Raw genomic sequence first — 9,865 nt, forward strand, 5'->3', positions numbered from 1 at the left:
GCCACTGGCCACCGTGGGGCAGCCAGCAGTCGGTCTGCATCACTTAGCAACAAACTAGATGTTGCGAGATACAAAGACAGGCAGGTCACCACAGGTATAAATACCCTTCCTGTACAAAAGAGCTAGGTAAATACAACTAAGTATTTCAATACAAATACACACACACACACACACATACACACACACACACACACACACACACACACACACACACACACACACACACCGGCAGCCGTGGACAACAGCAGTCGGCCGACATCACGTGCTCCGCAACGGTCCGAGGCCGGGACAGGACGGGCCGGGGGCACGTCGGCCGAAAGAAGTGGGCACCCCACCCCCGGCCACCGTGGACAGACAACAGCAGTCGGCCGACATCACTTAGCCCGTCCGCGCGGTGCTCCGCCACGGTCCGCGGCCGGCCGGGACGGGCCGGGGGTACCTCGTCCGAAAGAAGTGGGCACCCCGCCACTCCCAGCTCCGGCTGGCCACCGTGGATCAGCAGTCGGCCGACATCACTTAGCCCGTCCGCGGGGTGCTCCGCCACGGTCCGCGGCCGGCTGGCCGGGACGGGCCGGGACGGCCCGGGGGAACCTCGTCCGAAAGAAGTGGGCACCCCGCCACTCCCGGCCCCGGCCGGCCACCGTGGATCAGCAGTCGGCCGACATTACTTAGACCGTCCGCGGGGTGCTCCGCCACGGTCCGCGGCCGGCCGGGACGGGCCGGGGGCCCCTCGTCCGAAAGAAGTGGGTACCCCACCACTCCCGGCCCCGGCCGGCCACCGTGGATCAGCAGTCGGCCGACATCACTTAGCCCGTCCGCGGGGTGCTCCACCACGGTCCGCGGACGGCCGGGACGGGCCAGGGGCACCTCGTCCGAAAGAAGTGGGCACCCTGCCACTCCCGGCCCCGGCCGGCCACCGTGGATCAGCAGTCGGCCGACATCACTTAGCCCGTCCGCGCGGTGCTCCGCCACGGTCCTTGGCCGGCCGGGACGGGCCGGGGGCACCTCGTCCGAAAGATGTGGGCACCCCGCCACTCCCGGCCCCGGCCGGCCACCGTGGATCAGCAGTCGGCCGACATCACTTAGCCCGTCCGCGCGGTGCTCCGCCACGGTCCGCGGCCGGCCGGCCGGGACGGGCCGGGGGCACCTCGTCCGAAAGAAGTGGGCACCCCGCCACTCCCGGCCCCGGCCGGCCACCGTGGATCAGCAGTCGTTCGACATCACTTAGCCCGTCCGCGGGGTGCTCCGCCACTGTCCGCGGCCGGCCGGCCGGGACGGGCCGGGACGGGCCAGGGGCATCTCGTCCGAAAAAAGTGGGCACCCCGCCACTCCCGGCCCCGGCCGGCCACGGACCGTCACGGTGGTTGCCTTAAGGAAGTTATTTGTCTCGACGTCCACTTTCGCCTGGGTGACTTTGGTGTAAGTATTTTCATCGCTGAGGAGGTCAGTCATCTTATGTAGGTAGGACGATGCGTCCATCACCACCACTCCTCCACCTTTGTCCGCGGTGGTGATCCTCAAGAAGGAGTGACAGCCAGGACGAGATGTGGGGAAAAAACGCTGGTGTCTACCGCATACCCTGTGCTGGATGTGATAAAGTATACATCGGCGAGACCTCCCGTGACCTGAAGACCCGGATCCGGGAGCATCGCTACGATTCCCGGAACAACATCACCACCAACGCCTGTGTTATCCACCGGAACACCAACGACCACCTGATGGATTGGGATAACGCAGAACTTCTGTTTAGTGAGCCAGACAGGGTGAGGAGAAAATGCCTCGAAGCGGCCGCCATTCAAAGCTTCAAAACCATTGAGCAGAACAGAGGCATGTTTAACATCGCCCCTCCTATCATCCATCTGTTACCCGCATTAAATAAATGTATGAAATGTCCCCCTTAGTCCACTTCAACAAACTGTCCGAAATGTCCTCCTTTGTCTCCACCAAGTCCCACCCGTCCCCCTCCTCCCCCTCCACCTACCACCCACCCCTCCCTGATAACCTCTCCCAGTTCCTTCCCTGTTGGCTTATATGTGCTCAGAGTGTGTGTCATGTCTGTACTTGAAAAAGCTGTAACAAGCGAAACGTAGTACCAATAAAGGTTTCGATCTCACAAGGTGTTTATTCTCATAGGTTAGGTTTGGTTGGTAAGGTTCGGTTAGGTTAGGTTAGATTAGGTTAGATCTGGAAACATTGGGTTAGTGATGAACGCATTTTTCTTCACGGAAACATAAGATAAAGGAGTGCCGACACGATTTTGAACAATGTTCAACATACACATGTAGATATGAGACATTGTAAAGTTATTCAACTGGATGGAAAAAATCAACAGTTATATATATAAAAAAAATGAAATGTTGAGTAGGAAAAAAAATACCATGACGCCGCACAGTGGGACAACATGATTACAAAATTCATGTGGTGAACCTAACAATGATTGACACTCTTTATCCCGTGTCGCCAATTCAGAAAAATCTCAAAGCGATCAGAATGAAATCACATATAGTCACTGGCTGTGCGCCGATGTAAATAATTTCGTAAAAAACATTTAAATCTAAATTTCAAACACTATAAAATCACAAAAAACAGTGAAATAGATATTCCCTTACTAGCATATCCATAAGAAAAGTTGGTAGTCGTTCTCGTCAGGAATAATTCATTATTTTTCTAATTGAAATAATTCTTGTTTATGTTGCTCAAACAATATGGCGTCGATATGGCGTATGTTTAGGACCTTCACCTTTCAAACTTCCAAATTTCTTAAAAAGGGTAATCGATTTTTCACTTAAGGTTCCTTTGAAACCAAATATAATATTTTTAGATATAATCCGACTTCTACCTCTTTTTACATACGGAGGAAACGTATTGTCGTTCATGTGTTCGATGAAAAGAATTTCTTTAGACATATGGATGAAAAACGCAGGCATACACGCAAGCATACACACAAGCGCAATACACACACACACACAATCCCACACGCACGCAATTACACCCACACAGCACATAAGAAAACACACGCACACGCGAGCACACACACACTGCACACAAGCACACACACACACACACACGCGAGCACACTCACAGCACACAAGCACACACTCACACGTACTCAAGCACACACTCACAGCACACAAGCACACACACACACACGCACACACACGAAAGAGGCCACTGATTCTACTCTTCTTCTACACTCCCCTCAGTAACGGGCCTTTGGTATTGAAACATTCTGGGTCCTTAAATTGTCCACATTTGACGCATTTAGGCGGGTGGGTGGTGTATATATGGACAGGTCTTACGAATAGACAGACACACTACCATGTCTAAGCACGAAGAATACCAGTACTTGGACCTGGTCCGGGCCATTCTTAGGGAAGGTGCGAGGAAGGACGACAGGACGGGCACGGGCACGGCGTCGCTGTTCGGGGCGCAAATGCGGTTCTCCCTGAGAAGCGGAACCTTCCTTTTGCAAATGGTTTTTATTTGCCATGGAGGTGAACGGTAGCGGGGGAGGTGCTACCTGGCACAATGGGTTAAATAAAAACATCTTGCATGGAAAAAGGTGTTTTATCTTCTTTCAACATCTCTGGCTAATTCAATGGTGGTGTTGGTGGATTGGCCGGCAAAGTCCTGCATGGTACGGTCCCCCATTCGGGTACATTTTGACCGTCTGAACGGCAAACTGGACATTTTTGATAAATTTGCAACCACTCATAAAGACACTCTGGATGAAAACGATGGTTGCATCGAGTGACGTAGTGGTCACGCATAGGTTTTAGACATATGGGGCAATCTATTCTTTCTTGCGTCGTTGCGTTCGTCTCAAACAACCGGCGACCGTAAAGTTCTTTCAATAGTTTGATCGCCTGAGCTTTTGTAAACGGTGGTAGAATAGATCGACCCAATAATTTGTAGTTGCGACAAATGTCTATATAAACCTGACCCAAATTCAACAGCTCTTCGTTTCCGTTGATGAACGACCACAGTATTCTTGTAATGGACTCTTTTAGTTTTGACAAAACCTGGGTCAACGCACCCAAAACAAAAATTAGAAAGAATCGCTTGATCGACTGTATTTAGTTCGGTCGAAGTCCCAAAGAGGCTATCTGTTCGTGCTCCAAGCGCTAGCATGCAAGGTGCAAAACAATGCATGCCCAACTTTGCGTTTTTTTTCAATCCAATTTGAAGCGTTGTTTTATTATTCAGCTTGTCCCGTATTTCCGGATGAGGCAACCGCGTACGTTACTTTTCCTGCAACATGTGTAATAGATTGCAATTCTCGAGACCAATCAAATGGTGCAATATTGTTCCAGATTTGTGTACAAACGATCGGTTGGCACCTGCTTCGATCAAGGTTTTTAACTTTCCAAAAAGCCGTTTACCGTATCTAATCCGACTCATTTCACCCCTTGATAAATTTGTGTTAACCAGCAGCTTCATTTCAAGTTTTTCAAGATCCTCTCTCATCCTCGAAATTTGTTTTACAACGACAAAGAGCGGTGTAAACCCTTCCACGTCTGTCACTTCGAGATTAGCTTGAAGTTCTGGTAGAGCCAAGAGTGCCAAAAAAGTCTTTTGGCTTACATTTTTGATAATGGCCAACGATGTTTAGACAACATTTTTCCAAGAACATCTGGTTTCGTTACATTGGCATTGGCCAAATGTTCTAACCGGGTGTTTCTGGTTTCTGGTTTCATCGTGTTGACCATCGTGTGTATAAGAAAAACAATATAAAAAACATTCATTTCCCGAAAGGGTTTTATTTTTACAAAAGTCACAGTGTTATATTCAGTCGATTCAAAACTGCCTTCAATTTGCCCGTGTTTTGAAACATCTCGCGGAAGACTTGTAATTTCTTGTTAAGGAGCTCAATTTCTTCCTTCAACTTTGTTTTTCCCATTTCGTAATCCGCCAGCTGCTTCTTCATTTTTTCAATCATATCAACCAACCGCATGGTAATAGATTGGGGTTTCAACGTTGTTCTTGGAACGGGGGTAGGATTATCCACTGCCAAGTTAATGTTACCACCGGATTGCTCAAGAGCCTGCTCTATCAGACGTGCCAAGGGTCCTTCCGTTGTTGTAATAGTTTTTGCCAAGTTCAGGCACAGCGGCCGCGAGCTTGTGTCGCTCCCGTTGCCCGGGATCCTCACCAGGGACCTTTTGATTTCGTTGATCTTGTACTGTGGCGCCATTTTTTCCTCCACTGAATTTGCTCTCTGCGAAGAGAAATTAAAAAAAAATAAAGTTACATTGCACAATGATCAAAAGGGATAATTCAAACACGAATAATAGATACGTACCTGTACACGGACGGATGTCAGACTAGTGTGTCTCCATATAATATAATAATAATGAATAACGACAGGTAAGTGAGAGTTAATGGGGGAGTAAGAGGGGGGGGGTGATAGATGAAGGCAAAGTTCAGAAAGTGAAGGAAGTGTGAGATAGATAGTGTGGGGCGGACCCACTTGCATGGTGTTATATTTATGTTAATGGTCATCCTATCTGCTCTATAATAAGGTTCCCTATCTAGCTAATCATACATATATGTTGTGAAGGAAGGACTTATTTTCTGCTCTACATTTTATTTGACTTTAGGTGTTTACGTGTTTAATATTGTAAAGTTGTTAATTTAATTTAGTACAAGTCCTTCCTTCATTTAGTACAATTGACATTAAATATTCACATAATTTGGGAGCAGGTGTGGCTATATATGGCAATGTGCCGTGAGTTTTGATATAGGTTTTGATGTTAATTTTTAATTTTATTTTGTTTGATTTAAGCAATGCTTTGTCACACCTGCTTCCATTTGTTTTAAATATATATATATATATATATATATATATATATATATATTTATATATGTTTTTTTTTTTTTTTTTTTTTTTTTGGTGGGGGGGGAGGTTACGTATGGCATGTGGCAAATGTGCCTTATGAATTCTATTTCTAACATTGGGGTTAATATGACTGGTGCATTAGTTATTCATATATCTTACTTTTACATCTTAAATTGCGTAACCTTTCCCCTTTTTTTTTTTTTTTTTTTTTTTTTATGACCTAGTGGTATGGCTTAGGCGGAAGGGCTGGTTTTATCCTAATATTGTTTTAAGTCTGGGCCAGTTCTTATGGTCTTGTGTTTTTTTTTGTTGATTGTGGTGGTGGGGGTATTATGTTGTATGTTAATATATTATTCCACGCTTTGCTGCTCAGTCTGATGAGTCTAGAGTGTATTGTTTCTATGTTTGCTGTTTTGTGGAGTTGTTCTTGTGTTTCTATGTATGGTGGTTTGTGTTTTAGTATTTTTCTTAATGTTTTGTTTTGTAATGTTTGCATGTGTTTGAGGTCTGTGCGTGTGCTGGTAACTGTGATTATTGGGGGGTATTCTAATTGTGGTCGTGCTAGTGTTTTGTAAAGTTTTATTTGTGTTTTTGTTTTTAGTCCTCTGAAGCGTCTTAGTCTGTTAAGTGTATTTTTTGTGTTGTGTATTCTGTTTTTGATGTGTTGTTTTATTCCTTGTGTGTTGATGGTGAGTCCTAGGATATGTGCTTGTCTGTTATATGGTATTATGTTGTTGTTTATTTTTATTGGTGCTGGAGTGCGTGTTGAGATGGCTAGTAATTGGAATTTGTTTGTGTTTGTGGATAGTTTCCATTGTTTTTCGTATGTGTTAATTTTGTGAATTTCATGTTCTGTCTTTCTGGCAAGCATGTGTTTTCCTGTAGTGTTAGGGTATGTGATTATTTGGGTGACGTCGTCTGCGTATTGTATAGTGTAGCTTCCGTGTGAGGGTGGTGGTATGTCTGACGTGTATAAGTTAAACAGTGTTGGGGAGAGAACGCTTCCTTGTGGAACTCCGCTGTGGAGAGGGAAGGCTGGTCCTATGTAGTGGTTCATTTTGATTTTTGCTGTTCTGTTGTCTAGGAAGCTACACAGTGTTTTTGTGATGGTGTCTGGAAGGTGTGTTTGGAGTATTTTGTATTTAAGGCCTTCGTGCCAAACTTTGTCGAAGGCCTTGGAAATGTCGCGTGATATTATGGTGCATGCATGTTTGTGTCTTTGTGTGTCTGCGATTGTTTCATATAAGATGGCTAGTGCTGTGTGTGTTCCTTTGCCAGGTGTGAATCCATGTTGATTAGGGTTGAGCATGTCGTGTTCGTGTAAGTGTATCATAAGTCTGTTTGTGATTAGTCTTTCGTATATCTTTCCGGGTGTTTCTAGTAGTGATATGGGTCTGTAGTTTTGTATTTGTGTGATGTCTTTGTTTTGTTTCGGTATGAATGTGATGATTGAGTTTTTGAATTTTTGTGGGAAGTATCCTAGGCTAAGTGTTTCGTTGTATATGTCTGTGAGTAGTTGTATTGTTATGTTTGGTAGGTGTGCGAGTATTTGTTTCGTTATGCCTGATTGTCCTGGAGCTTTGTTTTTGGTGTGTTTGATTATGTTTTTAACGTCTTCTAGTTGTATGGGTTGTTCGATGTAGTTGTCAGTGTCTAGTCTGTCTAAGTCTATGTTTGCGTAAGGTTGTGTTTGGTGGTAATGTTGTGTTATGTGTGTGAGAATTTTGGTTTCGTGGTTTGTGTCAAATTGTGTGTTTTCTTCTGGTGTGATTTGGAAAATGTTTTGCCATACCTGTCTGAAAGCGTTTTTTGTCTTTGGCGTCGTGTAGTTTGGCGTTATTATATCTTATGTATGGTGTAGTGGTAGTATTAGATCCTTGTAGTTTCTTAATTGTGTTCCAGAAGTCTTGTGTTTTTTTTGGGTTGAATTTAATGTTTGATATGAGTTTGTTCCATGTCTCTTCATAGTTTGTTTTGTGTTCCTCTAGTATTTGTGTTTGTAATCGTTTAAGTGTTTGTGTTGTGTGTGGAGTCCAGTTGTTTTCTGTTATGGCTTTATTTTTTATGTTGTTTGCTTTCCAAATTAATTGTTTTAATGTTTTAGAGGTTTTGGGGGTGGGTAGTTGTTTGTGGTGTGTTGTAGGTATACTTTGAGTGATTGCGTTGTGTATTAAATTGTACCAATTGTCTATCTTGTCGTCTATGTATTTTGTGTCTTTTAATTGTGTGTTTGTGTTGATTTGTGTTTCTGTGTTGTTGTATTCTTCTGTTGTTGTTTCTAGTAGTGTTTTAAATTTCTTCCAGTCAGCTTCTTTGTATGATAGTCTTGGTGGTGTGGGGATTATGATTGCTGTGGTGGAAAGTGTGAAATGTATTGGTATGTGGTCTGATGAGGTTATGTCGCCTGGGTGAATTCTATATGTAAAGTGGTGGTGTCGGTTGGTGAATATCATGTCTGGGTTTCCTGTTCCGTTGTGTGTAATACATGTTGGGAAGTCTGGACCGAGGAAGGTAAGGTGATTTTGTGTTATGAGTTGGTGTATGTTTTTTCCTACTTGATTATTGTATGTGTGTTTTAGTGTTTTATGTTTTGCGTTGAAGTCTCCTATGATGTATGTTGGTTGTGGTTTCTGTGTGATTTTTAGTATGTCTTGTGTTGGTAGGTATGGTCTTCGTGGCGGGAGGTATGTTGTGGCTATGATTAAGGGTCCTTTGTTTGTGTATATTTCAATGGCTAATATGTCTTCGTCAAAGTCGTCTAGTAGTTTGTATTTTATGTTTTGTTTGATGGCTATGGCAATTCCAGCGTTGTCTTCGTTGTAAGTGTTTCGTGTGTGTGTGTTGTAGTTAAATATTTTGACTGTGTGTTTACCTATTGAGTTGAGAAGGATGATGTCTGGTGTTTGTGTTAAGTAGTGATTGGTAAGTTGATTTCTTCTGTGGTATGACCAGTATTGTACGTTGTGTTGTATTATGCGTATTGTGTCCATGTGTGCTTGAGTTATTGGCAGTTTACTGTCCAGTGAGGTGTGTCTGTTGGTTTGTGTCTGCGGATGTCAAAGTATCCTTGTGGTGTCTTTTTGTACTTGGCCTCAGTCAGTCTTTGTATTGGGGTTTTGGTTAAGTCGATTAGTTTTTGTGTGATCATGCTGTCCATAGTCTCTTCTGGTATTTCTTGGGTGTATATATATTTGATCTTGTTGGTTTGTAGGAGTGTGTGTGCATTTTGGTGTATCTCTTCGTCTGTCATGTTTATGGTGTTAGGTGTTATTATCTGTATTGTTGTTTCTGTGTTCAGGTCAGTTTTCTTTGTTTTTGTGGGTTTTTCAGTTCCTGGTGTATGGTCAGTGTTGAGTGGTCTTTTGTTCCTTTGTTCCTCTGTTTCCATTGCCTCAGGTTGTGATTGTGTGTGTGTTGTGTTGTTTAACATGTTTAATATGGCTGTTGGTTTATGACTGAAGGTGGGATGATGATTGTGGGGAGTCCATTGGCTTTGTAGTATGCATCAATTGTCTGCTGGTACGTTCCTGGTGTTGCTGCTTCGGTTATGTTTGCGTGTATGATTGCTGTATTTATGACTGTGAGGTGTTTGAGGTTTATAGGGTTGGGTGTTGGTGTGTGGGGGGACTGAGCAGTGTTTCCTGTGGCTTTGTTTGCGTATGAGTTGTTAGTGTGTGTGTGTGTTTGTTGCTCTCTGTTTTCTTGCATCTTTTTCTTGATTAATTCTTTCCTCACTTGGCATCTGGCTGCGTATGTGGGATGGTCGAGGCCACAGGCAATGCATTTTTTAATGGCATTGTGACAGTTATTGATGCGATGTTCCTTTGAGCTGCATCCTGAGCAGATTGTGTATGTGGCGGGTAGTGTGCATTGTTTGAGAGTGTGGTTGTATGCGTAGCACCTCGTGCATTGGGGTAGGTGTATGTACGTTTCTTGATTGAGTGTATGTGGGGGGAATGACTGGCTGAACATAAGTATTCCTGTCTCCAGACTCTTCTTTACCATTGTGGAATTCTCCATTTTAAT

Source organism: Oratosquilla oratoria, unplaced genomic scaffold (assembly GCF_046742065.1).
Source record: "Oratosquilla oratoria isolate Oo_2021 unplaced genomic scaffold, ASM4674206v1 SCAFFOLD55, whole genome shotgun sequence".
NCBI classification, from domain to species: domain Eukaryota; kingdom Metazoa; phylum Arthropoda; class Malacostraca; order Stomatopoda; family Squillidae; genus Oratosquilla; species Oratosquilla oratoria.